This window comes from Centropristis striata, chromosome 6 (genome assembly GCF_030273125.1).
Source record: "Centropristis striata isolate RG_2023a ecotype Rhode Island chromosome 6, C.striata_1.0, whole genome shotgun sequence".
Lineage (NCBI taxonomy): Eukaryota > Metazoa > Chordata > Actinopteri > Perciformes > Serranidae > Centropristis > Centropristis striata.
In genome coordinates this window covers 5,094,731-5,116,660 of record NC_081522.1, presented here as the reverse complement: position 1 = coordinate 5,116,660, position 21,930 = coordinate 5,094,731, and the positions used below count along the sequence as shown (strand labels likewise).

At 39.4% G+C, this 21,930-nt stretch overlaps 1 protein-coding gene across 2 annotated transcripts in view; it reads right to left on the bottom strand.

The window, feature by feature from the left end:
* The window catches only part of znf609a (zinc finger protein 609a), a 57,792-nt gene that overhangs the window by 34,522 nt on the left and 1,340 nt on the right, over positions 1-21,930 (bottom strand). The gene's annotated exons all lie outside the window — the stretch shown is intronic.

Here is a 21,930-nt window from a genome sequence, read left to right as displayed (position 1 = left end):
TGATTTCCACTGTTGGACAAATTTGGTTTTAAGTTGATGGGTTTTTCTTTTAGCCCAAACAGAAACAAAGATGTTACTCCTGCTGGAATATTTCACAAGACCAACAAACGCATTTATAAGATTACGGGAGGAAGTGTTCTCCTGCCTGCATAGGAAACTAAAAAGCTAATTTCAAAATGTATTACTCTTTGTAATAATGTGTTAATGTTTGCTTCATATTATATTTTTGTTGGCTCTACCTTTCACATCAGACCCAGCAGGCTGACCTTTGACCATGTTTGGCGGGAGAGTTACTGAACACCCTAACTGTTTGGCTTGGCCAATCAGACACTGAACCCGGTGCCGCCTTTGCCTGAGTGGCTGAGAAGCCAGATGGTCAGACAGGAGGGGGGGAGGCTGTGCTAATCCTGCTGCTAATAACGCAACTTCAAATGCTTTGACAAAACACACTGAGAAAGCACCAACACCACCAAGCAATTGTTGAAAACGCATCAGGAGACTTGTATAAAATACAAGCTAGATATAGAAACAAATGCTCAACACATGGATGATGTGCTTTTGAAATATTGTATGGCTGTCAGAAAGATACAGATAAATCTTTTGTCCATGAAATGTTGGTCACTGGTGAGAAGTAACTGTGTCCCACCAGGAAGGCTGCAGCTAAGAACTGTTCTCATATCAATACATTTGAAGATTAATTATACAAAACATCAGAAAATGTGGGAAAAAACACAGAATATAATTTCCTTTGCCACAGCTGACGTATTCCAACTGCTTCTTTTCGCTGACCAAGCAAAAAGAAATTCAGTTTTCAATCAAAGAACAGAAAAACTGGTACTAGAGCATTTTTGCTTAAAATCAAACAAAAGCAAAAGATAATAGTAGTAATACAAGAGTGTAGATTGACTGTGTCAGGTTGAACACAGAACTGAAAACTGTACCAAAGGTTGCCATTAAATGCCGGATCAGATCAATGTTGTTTCCTTGTTCGCTGACCAAGATTTTCTTATTCATAACAAATAATTAGACAATTGTGGGCCATTTTATTTAAGCAATGTTGAAAAAGAAATATTCAGCCCATATAATTAATTAACTGAATAATATTTTCACGTTCTAAAATCAGCTTAACAACAAGCAATTTTAGATAGTTATTGGGGAGAAACGGAGTAAGATGCGATTTATCTCTGAATGGCAGCTGTGTTGTACGTTAAGCAGCATACATGAACAAGTCCCACACTGAGCCTCTGCTGTTCAGACTAGCACACTAATTCCTAAGCTGCTTGTGTTAAAATGACTGAGTGGATTAGCTGGTGGCATCCAGACTGCAGAGCTGTTCTCAGATCAGACTTTCTGCTCAACTGCCTCTAATGCCACACTTAATTAAAGGCGTCGTCGTGGCAGGACATCCACAGACCGCCCGCTCTTCTAAACTCCATGGCCCTGCTGTCAGCCGGAGAGGAGCCTCTTTATATGGAAATGAGCCGGAGAAGCTGCCCCCCCTTCGAGCCCGACCAACCCGGCTTCTCACCGGCAACAGGACAAATCACCCAGGCTGCTCTGATGGAAACTTGGCCCGGGCGGTTCCACAACTCAACACAGACGAGCCAGCAAGCATCTTCTGACTCTGCTGGGCTGTAAACTACTTGTCCCAGGCAGGGTGAATCCTCGCCCAGATATTAACACACTGTCTGTGCTCCTGATGATTTACACCAGGCCGTGCTGCGCTGAAAGAGGAGGAAGACGAGGCTGGGAGGATGCCAGCTTCAGCTGAGGGACTGCTGTTACTCTGGTTCTGTGTGGACTGCTGGTAAACAGGTTCTATCAAACCTGGTACTAAAGTATTTTTAAAACTTTGGTTTTAGTGGTGGACAAGTCCAGCTGGCTGCATCATCAACATGCCATTTGTTTAAAGATACTAGCCATTACCCAGCAGATCACAGATACCCCTTTTCCACCACAGCAGTTCAAGGGCCGTTTCGGAGCCCGTGGCACCAACTCTTTGCTAGCCTTGACCCAAAAACCACTTACATCAGTGTGATTGATATGGGCTAGCATTAGTTTACATCAAAGTCCTACATTAATATCTTGCGTTCAGCGTTAATAAGAACAAAATCGTCATCCATCGCAATCAAGACGAGCAGCAAAACTGTGCTGTACAATTTGTGTTTGGATGCCAATTTAGACTCGCAAAGCCAGGACCAACATTTGTGAGGAGACGATGCAGTCTGCCATTGTTGTCATTATGCTTGCTGAGAGAGCTGAGACGTTACCAGATGTACACAACGACGTGGCTCTCTGGCCTGTGGAAAAGCAAACTGGTTCTGGGGCGGCTGTGGCTCAGTTGGTAGAGTTGATTGGCCCCCAACCGAAGGGTTGGTGGTTCGATCCCTGACCGTCGCAGTCTACATGTTGAAGTATCCTTGAGCAAGATACTGAACCCCAAATTGCTCCTGATGCTGCGTTCATCGGTGTGTGAATGAATTCCCAATGGTGGCAGGTGGGACCGTTTAGGGTAGCCTTAGCCACCAGTATGAATGTGTGTGTGAAAGGGTGAATGAGCGCAGTCATGTAAACTAACTACAACTAAACTAAACTATAGCGCTTTTCTAGTCGCTTTGCGACCACTCAAAGCTATATAAGTGCAGGTCCATTACCATTTATCATTTCTGAGACGGTTCGCAAATTGAACCAACTGCACCAGCCCTGCAAAAGATTTGGATTAGTTGAAAAGGGTAAGGGTGCATAATGAATGACAAACAATTTACCAGTTGAGTCTTTCAAAGAAGTGGTTCCACCTTCTTAGATACGAAGAACCAGTGCTGCTTTTAAATTGATTTCTTTGTAAATTGAATTCTGATGAGTTATGTGCAACAGAGCACCTGAAGTTGCAAAGTAAAACCTATTTTCCATCTATTTATTATGTCAAGCATAATAGGCAACTAGAGGGGGAATATAGCATTTCAACAAGTATGTTGAGTATCAGACAAATAAAAAACACACAACAAAACTGACCCAGATAATAAAACTCCACTTAAGTTATTAAACCAACATCCACTAATGTGACTAATCACAACTACTCAGACCAGAGTGATGAAATAAAGACTATTAGATTGAAGTTAAGAAGCAGTTAACACCACTCATCAAGTTGATGGCAGGCCATCAACACAATTAACACCCATTTAGTTTCAGGTGTTGCTCAAACTGCTGGAAGATTAAGCAGTGAATGCACAGCTGCTATTCCCACCCCTGCAACGAGCTCACAGTATTTAAACCAGTTACAACCATGATTACAAAAATAGTTGGGATGCTGTGAAGAATATAAATTAAGCAGAATGCAATGATTTGCAAATCCTTTGCAAACTCAGTTGAATACACTACAAAGTAAAGATATCTAATGCTCAAGGTGAGAAACTTGTTTTATGTACACACTCATTCTGAATTTGATGCATTCTTGTTTTTCTATTTACACTTTACTCAGCCTGTCAACGTTATTGGAACGGGGGAGGTAAATCCCACTGAACAGACTCGCACTCTGTGACACCAATGCAAATAAGAAATAAATCGTTATTCAGAAGAGAGCTGCTGTTGAACATGTCGCTCACTGAGATGTTTGTTTAGTGACACTGCGGGATGAGACAGGTTCACGATAAGAACAGGAGGCGTTTATGAATTTATAATCTCTGCTGTCATACAGGAGCACAAACCTTCTCCCCACTCAGTGCGGAAACACAGTCATTGACTTTTGACATATAACAACATGACGATGAAGACTCACAGATCTAACGCTTCAATAAATAGGAAGTTAAGACTTAGAACATTAATACTTGGAACTACACTTTTTTTGTAATTATATTTTTTATTTTTTTAAGATATAAAATCATTTTGCCTTTTATTGAATTCAAATTTTTACTGTGGAGTTTTAATCAATAAATATTGTCACATCCTCACATCCAGCACCAATATTGTGATAATTACTGATAATTTGTCTATTATCTTATTGATTCATTTAAAAAGTATCTGGTCCTTAAGTGGAATGCATGCTGAATTGAATTTTAGCCTTTTTATATAAAATGATGTGACTTTGATAATGAACGATGAGCAGTTAGGCAATTTATACACCAAGTTGTGCATATTTCCTAAAACTATGTCAAAATTGTGAATATTTGCAATGCAGTTATCAGAGCCAACAATGAGAACATACTTTTGGATGCTGTTTGCCGATATAAACTCAAATAATTAAACAACCTAGCCATAACCTCCAGTAAAACAATTAATTGTCTTGTTTACACTTTGGCTTATGTTCATATTAGGCAAGTAAGATATAACAACTTGATCAGTGAGCTCTAGAGTTGTTACTAAAGGGATTTTGTTACCTTTGGGCTGAGTCAAACTAGCCGTTTCCCCTAAGCAAAGCTTAGTTAAGCTTTGCATAAGGACTTTAAATATATCTTTTATACTATGCCAGAAAGTGAATAAGCCCAAAATGTTTAACTATTCCTTTAATTGAGAAAGCTTAAATTCATATTTCACTTAGGTCAAAAGCCACACTTTCCCCTTGGCTCTACTGTCTGAAAACCAGCAGCTCTGCTCTGGTAGAGGTCAAAGGTCATGGTTTAGCCAATGCTGGATCACATCTAGACCATCACGTTGGATTTCATGTTAAGCTGAACATAAGAACTGAAGGCAGCAGTCCCTTTAGCGGAGACATTTTTTGTTCAATCCCAATAATTAAATGTATCAAATTCAGAATGAGAACAACAGTTTCCCAGCTTTAGCTTTAGATATCTTGTCTTTGTACTGTATTCAACTGAATGTAGGTCACAAAGGATTTGCAAATCATTGCATTCTGTTTTTATTACATTTTTTTCCACACCGTACCATCTTTTTTGAATCAGAGTTGTAGAATGATGGTGAACTATAGTGTTTACCAGTACCATTGGTCACTGAACTTTCTGCTCTTCTGTAGTCTTCCCTGAACTACTTTTAACTTTTTGCTTTCAGTGGGTTGTAAATCCCATAATCCACTAACCACTTTCACTACTTGAGCTGCCTGCTCGATGTTTACACTCCATCTCCAAATGATGTCTGCTGGCTGCAAAACCTACAGAAAGACAACCCCAGTTTTTCCTCTGTTTGAAATGTTGTGAGGCTGCCAAAGCTTTCTCCAGGTTTACAGTGTGCAGAGAAGAAGGGCAGAAGATAATAAACAGCCGAAGACTCTATAAATACTAAATGCCACCTTTATGGTTTTATAGTGAGTGATAAATGTCTCTGTGCGGTTTTCATCTACAAGCGTAAAATAAACGGGAAGGGAGAGGGGGAAAGAGGAGGAGGGGGGTTTAACAGTGGCTTCAGAAAGGCTTGTAGTTAGAATTATTCATATTTAAGGCAGATAGTGTAAAGGAAAAACATCAGTGTTAAAGGAAGACTTGTGGGAAATTAGTTTGTTAAGTTTTCTGATTGAGACTCAGATGTTCAGATTGATGCCCTTCTCATATCTGTACAGCAAATTTGAAGCTACAGCCAGCAGCTGGTTAGCTTAGCTTAGCATAAAGACGCGAAAAGGGAGAAACATAGGGCTTGGAAATGAGGGTAAAATATTCTAGTCTGATCTAAGCCTTATTTCATACATCTAAATAATGATAGATCATGAATGGTAATTCAATAAATGAGAAGTTCATAAAAAAATTTGTAAAGTCTATTTTTGTATAATAGAAACAAATCAATTGCTGACTTATTAACAACCTAAGTGCAAAAAAAAAACATTACATTTTGGGAATAAACTGGAGAAACATATTATTATAAATATTATATATTATATGAAACTAGAAGATCCAAGAAATATATAGACCCCAAGCATGTCAGGATCCTCTTTACACACTGTATGCCTACTTTATGCTGAGAACATGCAGTTAAGGCAAAAACCACAGTTTTTCTCATGTAGTACGAATTTGCCATTTCCGCCAACTGTACTTGAATATTTGTGCGTATTGGGGTCCCTAAACACGCTTTAAATTAAATAAACGGGGTATCACTAAAAAGCTGAGACTCTTGTGGATTCAATGAGGCCAGTTTCCTTCATGTGGGATGATGTTAGTCGTCAGTAGTAGCCAGTTCATTACAGTGAGGGCATTTCTCGAGTCTCGTCCTCACTGTATAAAATGAGCTGCTGTGACGTCTAGGATAATCACAGCCTCATGAAACTTTACAACCACAAACTAGAGACCTAGAGCATTCAGGGGTTATAGCTTTCCTATGTTTATTGAAAATAGAGGGGTTTCTCAGCAGTTGGAAGAACAGAAGTGCTCGTCATCCAATCGTTGAAAATACAGAATCTCCAAAATGACCAAAGTTGTTTAACACAAATCACAGCATGGATTCTTCTATGTTGTTCCAACGGTCTTAGCATATTTATGTTATAGTCTGGAGGGTTTTTGGACCATTTTTATCCATTCTCGGTATAAATAAAATTGCATTATTCAGCACCAAATGTGTGTAACAAATGGTATCAACCATCAAAATTGCTGCAATAACTTATGGACTTAAAATGGACTTCAGAAAGCCACTGCCAATGTTATGACCCTTTTTATAAGCTATTGACCAGAACAACAGACACACAGTGCTGAGCTGCATCTCAAATTAATCTTCAGATTGACAGGTTTCAAATGATGTTCATCACTTCTACGTTGACCTGCTATCTCGCCCTAAACATCCCCTGCCCACAACAACCAATTCTACAAAAAAAGGACCCCAAAGGGTAAGTAGTTAATTTAGTTACCTTTGGACAGAGTCAAACTATCTGTTTCCCCGTTTCTAGTACTTAAGCTAACTGGCTGTAGCTTAGAATAGAAAAGAACATATTACAGTGGAGTTGTTGATTGTCATTGTACTTGAGTACAAAAATGTGTATAAATAAAAGCTACAAAAACAAGATAAAGTCCTGCATGAAGCCTACTGATATGAGAAATATGCAGAATATGAGATAAGAAATCAAATAAACTTATTTCCCAAAATATCAAACTATTCCTTTATCACAGATCAAATGAATAGTCAAAAGCATTGACGCCACATAGCGGGGGGGGCGTTTCCTTTTATAGTTGTAACAACCACATTGAAGAACACTTTGAGCCACAAAAAGAACACCCGCCATGTTTTTTGTGTACATCTACTCACTTGAGGGACAAATGAAGTTCAACCTTGAACTATAAGCTACACTAACAGAAAGCCAAAACAAGCCCAACCTTTTACCAACAAAACCCACCAGGAAAACAACGTGATGGTGATACTGCGGCAGGGCAAGTTGTAGCTTATGGCCTGCTTAAAGTGGTGCTGTCAGTCAGTGCTGACCGAAGCAAAGAACTGATTTTACCATACAACTGGCAGAATGTAGAAGACCAAATGGTCTATTTCTGATCTGCTGCTCTGTTATGGAGGATTCAGACCTTTCAGGTGGTCAAAATCAAATTTTCTGCCTTGTTCTTAATATTTATTTATAGTTTGCCCGTCACATTCTCATATATTGCCTGTCACTTTCTGTTTTTTGATGGGTGATTATTGTTATGGACAAAATCAAAGCAACAACAAAGATTAACTGATCATTAAAGTTGTCAGTAAAAGTCCTTTTAAAATAATTTACAGTTGAGCATTGACTTTTGTGAGTATACACCACAACAAATTAATAGTGCATTATCAGACATTGTTACTAGTTAGTTATGAATCCAATGCAATCACGTTTACAAATAGAGCAAGGAGGTTGACTGGAAAGTGTTACATTATGTTCTTTCACTGTGACATGTTGACAAAAAGAAAAATATAGAGTAACATCAGCCTTTTAACACTGATAGAACCATCAGCTGTTGTATTAAATCTGACTATTTCACTGACAGAAATAACTGAAAAAAACTCAGAAACTGTACAGACGTCCCAAAAGGTAAAAGTTTAAAAGCCTGCAAAGTAATTCAAACTCCTTTAAAGCAGCATCCTGTCAAACTCACAGCCAATATAAAATATGTATTTACATCCATCTCTGTAAAAGTCAATACGCCTGAAGTGAGTGTCAGACTTTATTAGGTGGCAGACTGTAACCTGTATTGTAAATCTACTGCCAGACTGACAACTCATTAGACTTTTCCTCTTCTCTACTTGTCACATCACTTTCTAAGTGGCGACTGGGGTGTTTGCGATTAACTGCTATTTCACCGTGGTGAGAAAAAGTCCATATGATCACACCCTAGCTTTGAGTTTGGATAATACGAGTTTCAGACAGAGCCGGCTGCCAGTGTGTTTTCTGATCAGATCAGTATTCCCTGAAGAGGAAATGATCTGTCTGTAGAGGAGAGAGTCACCACATGTGTCCTGTTTGTACATGGACCTAGACTCTATCCTGCAAAGGCACCGTCTCACTGCTTGTTATTGCTCTTTGTCATTGTTATTGTCACTTCTTGTCTACTGGCCACACTTGGAACACACAAACTAAACAGCTGGACCTGAGAGATAACTGACTGCATAATTATTTTTAGAATATAGATATACTAGATTATACTTCTAACCGATGTCAGGTTGGAAACACAACACAATGCTCTGTGTGTTGAACTGCAGCAGAGTCTATCAACAAACTGCTGACCAGTCAGAGCTTTCAGTAAAACCTCTGGGAAAAGCTTTTTCCGCCATCATGACTGATGACTGCGGCTCAGTTCACTTCTACCTCCACTAAGTGACATTTTATTTCAAATGGGGCTTGTTTTTGACCCCCTTAAGAGGATTTCTTGGCCCTTTTCTGGTAGTGTGACATTTAACAGTAGGGTTAACCGTTGTCAATTTTATGTCAAAACACCATTTACATTATTTGTGGAGAATAAGCTGCAGGAGACACCTCACTGTACTCGATCAACTTTGACCGTGGATCATTTGTGTGAGTTTGTGTTACTCGAAGAATCACAAATGTAGATAACATTTCTTCCAGACATTTCTTTCCATCAGCCATGGCCGAAATAATAAGTATAGTGCTTAGTACCTATTCCAGTCACAGATACGTCTGAAAAACAAATGCCATCACGCCTGGGTACACAACAGAATCCGGAGGCGTACAGAGATCGGTAAATTTCACTGCCTTTTCCAGGAACAGCGTCTGTGTGACTGTTGCTTAGAGCAGTGATTCCCAACAGGGGGGCCCAGCCCCCCAAGGAGGGCGCCAAAGATCCATGGGGGGGTTGCGAAGCCCTCTTGATTTTAAGGGGTGTAATAAATCTAATGTGTTAAATATAGATGAGTCAGCATTTAATTCATAAATAGAAAAATCACTATAGAAAAGTTTAAAAATAAAGGCTATATCGCGAGAATAAGGACATGTGTAACATCCCTCATGCAGTATACACAGGTAACCTCACCTAGCGGTAACCTCACCTAGCGGTAACCTCACCTCACAACAGAAACACAGAGCTAATGGAAAAATGGCGTCAGGGAGATGAAAATGCTGAATATCACAAAAAGAAAAAGAGAGGGTACCATGAAAGGTACATCGAGTTTGGCTTCATAGAAACAATGGACAGTTGGGGGGTCACCAAAGTTTACAATGGTTAAAATGTGGGTCCCTCAAAAAAAAGGTTGGGAACCACTGGCTTAGAGCACAACTTGAAAAAACAAACAGATGTTCTGAGATTTAAATTGCAATGGATGGATGACAATGATGCCAAAATCACCAAATCATGATGCCAATGTGTTAAAAGTCTGAATCCATGCGGACTACGACAAGCAAACACTTTCTAAAATGTAATGCAATGTGTATAAAGTATCTCACTCAACCTCGAGCCAATTAGAGGCCCCACTACTTAAAATGGATGCATTACTGTTCTTTATATACTGGGTGTCTGCATACACAGATGTGTTCACATGTGCAGTTAGAGCATATGGTCCGGGTGGTCATAAATTTTAGGCTACAAGTCCATGGCTGAAAATTTACATCACAGAGATGCTCACATACCATTGTGGCTACACAGACGCAGAAAGTATCATTTGAACCATTGGTGGTTGACCTGCTTAAGGTAAGGTGCGACATGTCTCACGACAAACTAAGGCCATTTAAGTATTTTCATTTGTGCGTTAGTGGACTTATTAGACACACAAAACGATGTGGTGCAATATAAAATACTCACAAATGTTATCACAGAAGTAATAATCTTTTCTAACAAAAACATGAAATATGGGTTAGAGTTCAGATTTCAGGGTCACTAGAAATTCAACCATCATGTCTCAACCCAAGTAGAAAGACTGCAACAACTATGTTGTTTCACACTGAAGATCAAAAAATTCTGTAACAATGAAAAGTATGTGAGAGTTTATGGTGTAGAAAAGAGAAAAGTACTACCAAAGCCTGCTCACAAACATTACAGTAGCAGTCCCTGTAAATTAGTTCAATTGGTGACCATTTTTTTAAAAAACGAATTGGATTGTTTATGCTTCTTGAGAGTTGAGAGAGAAAGCTCTTGTAAATAATAAAAGGACACAATAGATATGGGATGTTTTGACTTCCAACTGAACTCTTTGTCTATAATTTATTTGCAGATGCTCCAAGAGGAGAACCACAGGGAGAACCACAGCGCTTGTTTGATTTTGCTTTTGGTGACGTCAATTGCTGTCAGTTAATCAATTGTTAAAATATTGCCACACCCCTGGTTTACATAGTAGCTCATTGAAAGTCAACATAATTTAATTAGGGTGAGGCCAGCAGCTGCACTAAAGCTTCTGCCTTCACACATTCTCACATTTTGTTGGGCTTTTAAATCAAATTCACAGTGCTGCAGCAAAAAGTAACAAAAGCAGAAATACCAAACTACTCCAGCTTCAGTGCGTTAAGAGCAGCATTATGATCAGGGATCCACAGAACTGGTGCGCAGGTGTGCATGCGTGGTCCAAATAAATTATGTGCGGCTGATCACACGTATAAAGGCGATTTTGCGGACCAACATACATTTGGGGAGCGAGGGGAATCTGCATAGTGAAACACAAAAACAGACAGATTGGTAGCGTTGATCAATTAAAGTATATTTGGTTAAGTTCAAAACACATATACAGCAGGATATTTGTGTAATTTTAACAGGTGTATATGCAAAAAATGCTTCACTAAAAGCGACAAAAATAGACCCGACGCATAAAAACATGAGGGGGGTTTGCGTGCTTCCAGTGACCGACACATTAATCAGAATGGAATTAGGGGGCGTGCCATATCGTATCGTTCACGATAATACCAGTATATTTTAATGGGTAAAAAAAATGCATATCATATTGGCAACATTCCTGCTTCTTGCATAGTAGCATAAGGATTTCCCATTAATTACCTAGACTGTGGCGGCCCGCTTTAGTCTATATATCTACACTATTCATAGTACAGTTATTTTGTGTTGTGTCGCTGTTGCCTCAGCAGAGTGTCTGTCACTGGTCAGTCAGTCAGAAGCCTGACCCACCTCTCCATCGTCCTCCGAGACATGTGCGCGCACTCACACACGCGCTGAATAAACAAATAAATCATCTCTCTGTGTGCTTTAAGGCACTTCAGTCCTTGACCTGTCAGTCTTGTGATTCAAACTGGCCACCCTCCGGTTACAAGCCCAATTTCTACTACATTTTAGATTTATTTTTAGATTTATTTTTATTGTGTTGAATGTTTTTTTATTCATTTATACAGACTAAAAAAACATTTTCTATATATTTTTCAGTATTTTGTAATATCGTCATGAATATCGTTATCGCAAAAACACCCTGACATATCGTTTTAATCTTTCAGGGCCATATCGCCCACCCCTAAATGGAATCATATTTGATCTGTGAGAGTTGCTTTTGTTAAATCAACAAATAATTGTGATAATTAACTGTGATCTCAGTATTGATCAAAACAATCGTGATTATCATTTTGGGCCATAATCGTGCAGCCCTAAGCTTGTTTGTTGACAGAGACTCCACTGTAGAAGAATGGATGCGTTTAAGGAAGCAGGGAAACGTTTGGCAGCCTCCTCTGTGTATGACTTGTTCAATATAGCAAAGACCAGCAAACCATATAGTTACTCAAACATTCACAAAGTCCTTATTTATATTTATAGTCCCTTACACTGCCCTGTCAGACTCTCGCCTCTCATCTCTGATGCACAGACACTTGACAAGATGACAAGAGACTTTTGACCCCAAGCCAGCTGTTTGACTTATGGATGCAAACAGCTAATTGCAGGCTCAACCAGGGAGAAAGAACTAAGCCTACATCATCATCTACCATGTTTGAAAGGGAGGACGACAGGGAGGAGAGCAGTCCGGGGGGTAGTGATGGCAGCTTACAGCAGCTATTCTCAACCTTGGGGTCGGGACCCCAATTGGGGTCGCGAGATGATTTCTGGGGGTCGCCAAATCATTTTGGAAGTCAGCTCTGTCTCCACTGTGTTAAAGTGTTCATGTGTTAATGTGTTTTTTTTTTGTCATTTTGTGTCTTCTTTGATTATTTTATGGTCAATTTGTGTCTTTTTTGGTCATTTTGTTTCCTTTTTTTTGTAATTTTGTGTCTTTTTTAAGTCATTTTGTGTCTTTTTTTAAGTCATTTTGTGTTTTTTCTGGTCATTTTGGGTCTCATTTGGTCATTTTGTAGCTTTTTTGGTCATTTTGTTTCCTTTTTAGGTCATTTTGTTTCTTTTTTTGGGTGATCTGAACTGTGCGTGTGAGATTCTGTTCAGTGAGCGGGGGTTGCGGACAACATGCATGTTAAATTGGGGGTCGCGACTCAAAAAGGTTGAGAACTACTGGCTTACAGGATAACTGAGCCGGGCAAAGGGTGAGTACCAAGCAACATCTCCAGGTGCTCCCTTGAGAAAACGTTATGGTAAATTGACTGCACTTATATAACACTTTTATCCAAAGCGCTTCACACTACAGACTGCGCTCATTCACCCGTTCACACACATTCATACTGGTGGCCAAGGCTACCAGGGCACACTGTTGCCATCTGCCACCATTATGTGCACCCCTGATTATGACTGAGCATCCTTCTTTTAGTAAATCCCAACCAAGTGGGACACAGCAAAGGCCGTTTTCAACAACCGCTCTGCAGCACTATCCTGCATTTATTCACCAATGAAACCAGAAGGAAGTGAGAGTTAAACCAGTATACCTGAGCCTCTGAAACAAGTCTCTCACTCTCTACATAAAAAGGGACATCCTCCATTTTGTGGATTTCAGTTTACTCAAGAAAAAAATAACCCTTCACCTGCAAGCTTTGACATGCAGCTGCCATTGGCAGCAGTGGAAACACCCGCATCCTGTTTGAGAACATGAAGCCAATATGCGTCAAGAATGTATACTGGAAAGCCTAGTGTAAAGTATAACCTGAAGTTGATAGGAAAAAGAAATGCATTAATTGTGCTTTTCTGGCAGTACAAATTAGAATTAGCTGATACACATAATTTCTGTTCAGACTTAAAAATAAATGCCACTAAAATATGTGCAGTGTCACATGCAAATCATGTCTTTAACCTCTATAAACCGATACTGCACCACAGAAGCAACCCTGACGCCATGAAGTGTAAATCCTAGACAGGCAGAAAACACAACAACCCACAAACTGCTGCAGCAACACAATGAGATCTCTTAATATGAAAAGGCCCGGAGCCTCCGACTGCTGTCTGAAAAGAGAAACCAGACCATGAAACTGATGTGGAGTCTTGTCCTCTGTCTTGATGTACTGTTGAGCTGCTCACGCAAAAACAGCTGCAGGGTCCCAAGCAGCCCATTTAAATGTTATCACGGTTGTCAGTTTGTTAAGTGAGTTTCAGCAGTGTCATGCCCTTGAAACCTGTGAAAGTATGCTGGTAGGGTTTAAAAATTAATGGGTGTTACACTGATGCATTTATTTTACCGTTTTGTATTTTGATCAATCCATTAGGATTGATGGATACATTCAAATGCTCATAAGGTCCTTTCATAGTACGGTCTCGCAAATGTCCCGATATATTGCCGTAACGATCTGCTTTTCGCCTTAGGGCGTTCAGAGTGAATCTGCAAAAGGCACAAAATTTGCGCCTTTTCATAGTGCAGCCTGGTGTCGCGGAGCTAGGTGGGAGGAGACAATAGTCAGAGTAGCAGCAGTGCTGCGCAGTAGCACAGTGCTAATAAGCTGCACAGTTAGCTCTGTAGCAGTACAGTATGTATGTGCTGCAGCAGCATGTGTTCAGTAAGCGACCTCCTTTTGTTTACAACAAGCACCCGACACGCTGTGCCCAGTTAGCATGCCAATTTGTTACAATAAGCGGCGGACGCTGTGCACAGGTAGTAGCGGCGGCTGCAGTTGTTGTGCATGCTGCTGAACTGAACAGTGGTTTGATAACTGTTGGACCAAGTGGGAAGTGTGTTAGACGTCACACGCGATGTCAAATATTCTGCCTTGCTGGGATATCCCGTTCATAGTGGTCCCGCTTCCAACCGTCCCACCATTTTCCGCCACTGTAACTACCTCTGGAGGCAAAAAAATGGTGGGGTCATTTGATCACAGCATCCCACTTCTGGCGCTTTAATAGTGCAGACGAGCCGTTACAGAGCTGTAAATGTCGCGGCATGAAAGGGCCTATAGATTAGCAATAGCCTAATTGTAATTCATTAAGATCTAGCCATTTACACTTAACATTATATTTAACTGCTTAAATATTTTTATTTTAAATACACATGATCAAAGACCAGCCAGGAACCTGAGGCTCAATACTACAAATGGGTATTCGCTATGGTGGATGTCAATGTCACCCATAAGAAAATACATAGACCTTTGCCATTGTGTTAGCCACTTAAATTCAGCGAACACAAACACCAGTGCCAGGGGTCTAAATACAGCCCGAACTGAGTAACTCTTAAACTGCTAAATTGCTGAAACAAAAGGCTGCAAGACAGACTACGAGATGGTCTTCTTGCTGTTGGACTAACATTAGTAAGAAATATAGGTGCTTGATGTCTGGCTACTTTAGCAAAGTTGATGACAAGTGTTTGATCGTAAGTAATGCGTTAATAACAAATGCATGTGTCCAGCTGTTCGTATTTACGCCAGTGGTGTAAAGGTGAATTGCCTTGTGAAACTGTAAGAGCACTGAATTGCAGAAAAACCCCACAGCCTTGCTTTAAAGATCAAAGTAAGCACGCTACACATATTTTGCGTTACTGACAAATATCTTTTTTTGTAAAATGTCTGGTGTAATTGGTAACTCCAGTGTTGTCATGAGTTTAACCGGTGGGAAAATGTTCTCAGCGTGGCGTCCCCACTGGCCAGCCAAAGCAGTCAAACGAGTAAATTACTATGGTACAATAAAACAAAGGCAGCAAAGAGGAAACAGAGGTCTCTAAAGCAAAAAAAAAAAAACTCAGTTTTTATCACGGACACAAAACCTAATTGCCAATACTGCCGATTTCTTCCCCCCTGGCTGTAATTCATGAACAGTGAGTGACTGCTTGTATCAGCAGCAATGTTCAGCCTGCTTCCATCAGGACTCTCTCTCTCTCTCTCTATCTATCTACACTTGGCATTACAGAGGACACTCCATCTTATTGATTATCCAGCGGGTGTCTAGCTCTGTCAGCACACTGCAGAGCTTAAACAGCAAACTGCACAACGTCTAAACGTGGGAAGCTAACGAGTTCTGCTACAGAATCTGGGAGTCACTCTACATGCTAAATCGTCTTGCACTCCTTGATGGTTTAAGATATGAGCTGAAAGCCATTCCTGTGTAAAAAGGTAAGATGTGGAGTGTGAGACAAGTGACGCAAACAGATTTATCAGTTTTAAGAGTTTCCACATGTATTCAGCGTTTTGTTTCCATCCTCAACTTTATCATACATCTGGTGCATGATGAAACATGTCCAGCTGTGATCGATGACATCAACTTTTGATTAAAACCCTTTTATTTCACTTTTTCTTTTTAATGTAATGACTTCAGACTAACTAGAAGTACTACTAGAAGAGTTTTAAAAAGGTAAAAAATAAGTTTGTTCACCAGAAAACTTTAAACTACTCATAAAACTGAAATAAAGCCACAAATCACAACATTTGGATGTAATTAAACAATTTAAAGGCTGGAATTAAAAAAACATTTCTGGAACCTGCAGGTGCTTTCAATGGAAACCTGATGTTAGTTTCAACTGGGGATGTGAAAACAATTACTTTCATGACTGAACAATTTAAGCAAATCGTTATTTCCTCAATTATTTTTTTCTTAAAATGTCAGAAGTGTTTTAAAAAAGGGAAAAAAAATCTAAATTTCCCAAATAAGCTTTTTATGTCCATCCAAATGTTCAAAAAACAAAAATATACCATATGTTTCCACCATGACTGCATGCGTCTGTATATTTTTGTGTATCATCTACTGTGTGAAATCATCCGTGTCTAGAAGTGATGTCACTGATCATGTCAGACTAGTGTTTCTTCAGCAGTAGGTGGACGGGGAACTGACAGCCATCATCATCATCACCCACTGCACCACTTCTACATCCATCCCTCCACCCCGCTTTTTTATTTGTTTCTCTCGCACAGAGGTTCAGTCAGCGGTCAGGAGATGCAAAAGCTAAACTCCAGTTAACAGCCAGAGATCTGAAGCGCCCTGGGATCTGCACTGCCCTGGCCTTTATCTCCCATCTCTCACATGTTTCTTAGAGAACAGGTCCATTCCTAAGTGAAAGATAAATCAACAATCATCCATACAGAGATCTGCATTTACTGTTGTAACTGCATTATCTCCACCTAACTGCTTTACTGCTGGTTGAACAGAGGCCACGACATGACCAGACCAAAATAGAAGCATGTTCAAATATAGGGCAAAGAGGGGCAAAAATGTATGAACTTACTATTGTTTTTTGTTTATGGGTGGTTGACGTGAACTCAAATTCAAAGTGAAAAAAAGAATAATTCAAAAATATATGTCAAATGACATACAATTATATTCCCTTATATGTGAATAATTCAAAACTGAATGTGTCCATTTCTAATTCTTCATATATTTAGCATATTATTAACTTTTTGGTGTGGTAGTCCTAAAATGTGTCCACCGGTGCAACTAAATAAAGAATGTCATTATTTAATTCAGAGAATGTTGGACAGATAAGATAGATAAGCCCAAGGCATATTAGTTATGACTATTTTTATCAATTTACATTATTTTCAATGATCAATGTAAATTGATAAAAATATTCAGATCAATACTTAAACTGCGTTGTACCAAAGGACTACCTTAAGACGACCAGTTCCAACACTGCATGGAAATAGTAATATTATGAAAATATTTGAGACAGAACTGATCTTGTGTGCAGTCCACCTGCTCCAGAGATTCTTCTGTCCTTCCTGATTCTGGAAGGACCCCTCTCAGTAATGGGGTGGTCACATTAATGCCTGTTTTATATCGACATAATGGCGTTGCTCCAGGAGGACACCAGTTTTGCGGACAAAATGTAATGTGTCATAATAACTCTACATAGGGACCTTAACACTTATATCCTCTAGATTCACTAAGTAAACACTTGTATGACATGCATTCAAGTATTTTAATGTATTTAGATTAATTTTTCATTAAATTACAGTTGTTTTAAGATAAGTAATGCTACCTAGGACAGTTGCACCGGTGGACAAATGTAATGTTCAAAACAGAATATTTGCATAGTTGAAGAATGATATTCATCGTTTGCAGATGGATTAGATGTAGAAGAATGAACTGCATATTAAAACATTCATTTTAATGAAATATTATCAAATTTTAGTAATATTTGTCACTGGGAACACAAAAATTGAGCGTCACGTCAACCACCCTTATGTTATGATTGCTTAAAGAGACCAATGCTTGGACGTCTTTATAATGCCAGTTATGATAAGCAAGACTTGATTAGCAAGATTAGCAGGGTAGAACACTAACTACATGCCAGTATGAAATGGCAGAGGTGAATTGGCCTGGTCTGCTGGGGAGCTACCCCTGAACTCCTGTGGTGAACTGGCAACACACCTGTCATATCTGATGGAGGTACCAGGTTCAAATTCATGCAGGAGCATCTTTGCAGCCAATGATGCCATCATATGTGCTTTAAAAGTAGCAAACCATTCACAGGAACAGTATTGTGGATGCTCACTTGCACTGGGGTCACAACCAGCGGCAATGGTTAGTCAGAGTTTAAAATAGACTTTGCTACACTAGACTAGAGACCTGGGACTAGGCTTTCTTAACATAGCTTATCATGAAACAGACTTCTATTTTTTTTAAATTACCAATAAAAGAACATTTACTACTTAAATAATTTTAAGCAGCTTTAATAACCGAGCAGCTGAAATGGACAGTTCGTAGGAGTTTGTACTCCAAATATGTTTCGGTGTAATGTAGAGTAGATTATTTAATACAAGGATTTTGTCTGTACTGTAGATGTATGGGCGGAAGATCTTCTTATTCTGATATTCATCCATTTCTATACTGTCCAACAGCTCAGGTAACTCCACTGAAATCCTCTGAGTCATTCAACACTGCAGCCGTCACTGAAGGACCTCCGGGGCCGAATGTGGCAGAGCCCTGGGCAGGCTGGTTGGGGTGACGGCAGGTCATGTAGCTCTCAGCTCCTCTTGCTGCTCAGCAGAGCTTTCTCCCTCTCTGACCGGCCTCCCAGGAGGAGCAGACAGATCGGCTCATTTCAGCTTCCTGTTGGTGTCCTCCTTCAGGGTAGACTGGCTCAGCGATCCTGCTGTCAGCCCCGACCACCATGTAAAACTACAGAGGTCTGCACTGTACTGTAGATCAGCTATTCTCAACCTTGGGGTCGGGACCCCAATTGGGGTCGCGAGATGATTTTTGGGGGTCACCAAATCTTTTTGGAAGTCAGCTCTGTCTCCACTGTGTTAAAGTGTTCATGTGTTTTAGTCTTTTTGGTAATTTTGTGTCTTTTTTAAAAAAATCACTTTGTGTCTTTTTTTGATAATTTTGTGGTCATTTTGTGTCTTTTTTTAGTCATTTTCTGTCTTTTTTTTGGTAATTTTGTCATTTTTGGCCATTTTCTGTCCTTTCTGATCATTTTGTGTATTTCTTGGTCATTGTGTGTCTTTTTTTGATCATTTTGTGGTCAATTTGTGTCTTTTTTGGACATTTTGTTTCCTTTTTTTGGTCATTTTGTTTCTTTTTTGGGTGATCTGAACTGTGCGTGTGAGATTGTGTTCAGTGAGCGGGGGTCGCGGACAACATGCATATTAAATTGGGGGTCGCGACTCAAAAAGGTTGAGAACTACTGCTGTAGATAATAATAGTCTGCAATCCTATGTGTCCACTGCTATTAACGCACACTTGTCTGATATTAAACTGCTTATCAGGAGCTTGTTCATTTGTGTATGATAATGGTGCACTTGCACAATGCTAACAAGTGGATTGACTTCGACCATCCACACAGTAGGATTACCATTAATATCCGCTCATCGGCGGAGGGGCTGCTAGCTGAGCTGCTGCTAATGTTTGCTCAGCTTGTTTCTCTGATAACTAAAGATGAAGATGTTCTGGTGTTTTTTTTAACTGAGCTGAATTATCCCCAGAAGTCTCTTCCTCTCCAAAACAGACGGACCAGATTATTTAACCTGGTTAAACAGTTTCATTTTAAAAATCTGTACTTTTCTGATGCTGATAAACACACTGGCAGAGGGACTGGCTTCTCGATCAACTTAACATCCAGATACCTAATGACTAAACTTCTTAAAACAGTTAAAATATAGGAGTTTAAACCACCCGAATATATAAAAATGTATGTGGCTTAAAATGGGATAAAAAGTCAATTTGTGACAACTTCTGGCAGACAACCATCATGCTGATACATGCACAACAGGGATATGATGCCATTAATAGGCAACCAGATGAAACTGTGTGTTACCTTGATTAAAATTACATATTTCTTTGGGTTTCAACATTTAAATTCCATGGCTGGTCTATCAATCCATCACTGACTGTTACTTTATACCAACAAAAGTGTTTCTGTGAGCCGGACCGTACTGTAGTACAGAACGAAGACAGTCAGCATGACAAGATGTGTCTATGGAGGACATGCAATCTCATCTGGTGAAGGGAACAGCATCCTAACTGTGCACAGTCTTCAGATATCAACTTTTATAGCCAAAACATGATCAGTATTCACAGATGAAGCCCTAACCCGCTTAGAATGGGAATTTGAGAATAAGAACACAAAGATTTTCATCTTTTGATTCTTATATTTTCCGACTTCCTCTTTAACAATCCAAAAAGAAAACCAACTGAGAAAGTCTGATGAAACGGAGTAATGTTGTCCTTAGATAACTTTTCAGTAGTCACACACGCACATACACACAGGTATTTGACTATGCATCCAGGTATGTTTGCTTATTGACAAAGAAGTCACACGTTACATGCACAAACCTCTACTGTAAGACCCCTGTGATTGGTTCAAACACCCGCATGAACAACTTCGGACAACAAAATACATAATCATTGGAAGTAAGTGGATGTTTTAGTGTATGACCAGTTTTAAGTGTTCAGAGTGACAGCCTGTGAGAAAAAAATGCTCATGAACCTTGACTCTCAAGGCACCAATTGTGGTGCACAATGGTGAAAGAAGACAGCGACAAATTATATAGCAATGATACAAGATAAGCAGACTGAATTATATGGTCCAAATGAACAAGACAACTGACTCTCAAGACAACAGAATACACCTCCCACAAGACTGATTGATAACATACATGTGTCAACAGATTTAACAGAAAAAAAACATGTGGAGTCAATGTCATGTAAATGAAGTTAAAACGCAGGCCAGTACCAAATGTGGTTACAATGGAGCATACTTAGGGTTAAATGAAAATCACACACGTTGGTGAAGTGTAAGTAAACTATTACAACTGAGAAGTATTTCTCTTCCTAGTAACTAAAGTTACAGGCCTTCAGTCACTTGCTTATGTTATGCAATCGCACTGAAAACTGTATTTGTGAGATATTACTAGCAACATGATTTACAATCAGCAACAAATTCCAAAATTTTGTGTAATTTCCTATGCAAAATACAAATAAAGTTGCACCTGGAAACCCAGTTCTGGGGATATTTATATCATGTAGTTAGCCTGCATTTGCATTAGCCACGTTGCTGATCTTTGGACGGTGGGCTGGTTGGGGTGAATAGAGCAAGGCATTGCTTTAAATACTAGTCATCAGTGGAGGTTATGCTGGCCAATTGCATAGGTAAAGACACGCTTAACCCTATAAAGCCTGAACCGTGAAATTATTGCCAGAAAATTCTACATTTTCAAAACTGGAGTGTTTGTTGAACCGGCTAACATTTTTTTAAATTCAATATCAATTTTCATATATGAATTTAATTTGGATCATATTTGATACATCAGGTCTTTTTGTGCAATTTGTTGCTCACAATTTGCTTTTCTTGAACTCACATAATCACATAAAACCTAATATTTTTAACCAAATAAAACTTTGACTTTCCTTTTAACATTTTCCTCAAACATGCAAAATCTTTCCTTCCATATAAAACAACATCATACATCTGCTGATATGAAGTTTTCACGCAGCAATGACAGATCCACCAGTGGAACCAAAGCAAATCTTTTTTGTTACATCTGGTATTTTTGTGAAATTTGTTGCTCAGTTTTTTTTAATCGTCAATTCATGTATTCATCAGGTTTTTCAGGAAAAAAATATCACACTGATGATGTAGAGGTCTCAAAAACGTATGTATCAAATATGATACACTTGGGTTTATAGGGTTAAATGTTTCAAACACACCAGTCCCACGGAGCTAACCGAGCTACCGCTAGCTGAATTAATCGGAAGGCTAGCTAGCTAGCTAGCGGTGGCTGACTCGTCGGCCCTGGATGTTAATGCCCCTCTAGCGCAAAGCTAACACACACACACACTAATAACGCCTTACAGCGGC